Below are 2,260 nucleotides of genomic sequence, written 5' to 3' on the forward strand. Positions count from 1 at the left end.
GGGCCTTCTTTTGGAAGTTCTGGGTCTCTCTGACCCAGCTGTAGTTTGTTAGGTAATTTTCAGATTGCAAAGGGCCAGGCCTTTCATATGCAAAAGCCTCTGCGCACAGCTTGGGTGGGGCGGCGTCTAGGGATCAACAGGGCAGAGCAAACAGCTATGGCTGATCCTCAGTCCTACTCTAAGAGCCCCTAAGAGGCCCCACGTCTCAGTGTCCCGGTAATCGCTGCAAGCACCTCTGAGAGAAAACCGCCCTCGAGTTCCGACCAAAGCCAGACAGTCCAGTTTCTCCCTGTATGAGTCTGGGTCCCCAGAGACTCTCCTGGAACTGGATTTTAGAGCAGTCGGGAGCTTGAGACTCCCTCCTGATTGAAAAAGACAACCGCGTCCTCAGTTGCCAGCCCTTTCCACGTGCGCCTCCCTACCTCTGCACTTTACTTCTGCACCTCCTCTGAGTCTCAGTGTGCTTTTCTCTTTCCTTCTAGTTGTAGACTTTCCACTCAGCCAGCCTTCCTGTGGTTCTGGATGATGTCCGTTTTGTCTTTTAGTTGTATTTTTGAAGTGGTTGTGCGAGGCAGCAATTTCTGGTATTTACCTATGCCGCCATCTTGGTTTCTCTGTTTCATTTCTTTTCACATTCATTTACCAAGTATATGAGAAAGATCAATTACTTTTATTTTATTTGAAAAATATATTTTTATTGATTTTAGAGAGGAAGGGAGGGGGAGAGAGATGGAAACATCAATATGAGAGAGAATCATTGATTGGCCGCCACCTGCACGCCCCCCACTGGGGATCAAGCCCGCAACCCAGGCATGTGCCCTGACTGGGAATCAAACTGTGACCTCCTGGTTCATAGGTTGACGCTCAACCACTGAGCCACGCTGACGGGGGCAGGATCTCTCTTCTTTAAGGCTGCATAATATTCCATTGGATGGATATACCACATTTTCTAGATCTGTTCATTTATTGGTGTACATTTGGGTTGCTCCTACCACTTGGCTATTGTGAATCATGCTGTGATGAACATGGGTGTGCAAATATCTCTTTGAGATCCTTTCAATTCTTTTGGATGTATATCCAGTGGAGTTGTTGGGTCATATGGTAACTCTGTTTTTAATATTTTGAGGAACACCCAACTGTTTTCCATAGTGGCTGCACATCCCCATGGCTCGTTGAGCGCTTCCACAAGATGCTCCAGGCTCCTCCTTGTATTTTCCCCACCAGTCCTGGCTCACTTTAGTGGAGAACAGAATTAGAACCAAGATCTGGGTGCGAGTTTGTGCTCATGGCCACTGTACTATCATTGCTACTAGTCCTCTCTGTGGGCAATGTGAAAATATACACATCTATGCTTGTTCCCTCATCTATGTGCACGACAAGCCACAAGTTCACACTCATCTCCAATTCCTCTTCTGCTCCATAAGCCTTATTCTGTCTTCCCCCTTTCCATATTTTACTTCCTGTATAGTGAAAGACAGGCTCCTATAACCTTCAGTATACTCGCTCTCTTGTTCACTCCCTGTGATTAACCAATCTCATGACCCTGGGGTTGGCTGCAAGGACTGAGTTTCCTCCCATTCCTCAGTCCATGGCAGCACCTGCCAACTGAACCCCAGAGCAGGTTAAAGAAGGCACCACTACCTCAGAGGGCGGTGCCACGGTAGCTCAGAGGGCGGTGCCACGGTAGCTCAGGGCGGTGCCACGGGAGCTCAGAGGGCGGTGCCATGCTAGCTCAGGGTGGTGCCATGGTAGCTCAGAGGGCAGTGCCACGGTAGCTCAGAGGGCGGTGCCACGGTAGCTCAGGGCGGTGCCACAGTAGCTCAGGGCGGTGCCACGGTAGATGGTTCCTTCCAGCTTACCTGGTCTAGCAGTAGTGGGAAAAAAACAACTCAGGTTCCAAAGGTTTCTACTTTGGGACTGTATAGTCTTGGGGTATTTGTCTTGGTTATTTTATTACCACATTTTCCTCAGTACTTCCTCCTTTATAGTTAAGGCAGACAAAGTAACCATCACAGTGGAGTGGGGTTAATGGAGGAGGGAATCAAAAGGAAGGGGGGAGGGGAACCAGTCTGGAGGGGAGGAATGGGGGTGGCGGGAGGGTACCACACAGTTGCGATGGCCTCTAAGCTAAGACACACTCGCAGGTAAGAATCTCAAGTTCTGTGTTGTTTTGTAACCGTCCTTGCAGAAAACCTTGCCTGTCAGTTCATCTGGATCAGCCACCCCCTTACGTCTTGAGTTTTAGGAGTGTCAGGACCAA

This window comes from Myotis lucifugus, unplaced genomic scaffold (assembly GCF_000147115.1).
Source record: "Myotis lucifugus unplaced genomic scaffold, Myoluc2.0 scaffold_463, whole genome shotgun sequence".
In the NCBI taxonomy this organism is placed as follows: Eukaryota; Metazoa; Chordata; class Mammalia; order Chiroptera; family Vespertilionidae; genus Myotis; species Myotis lucifugus.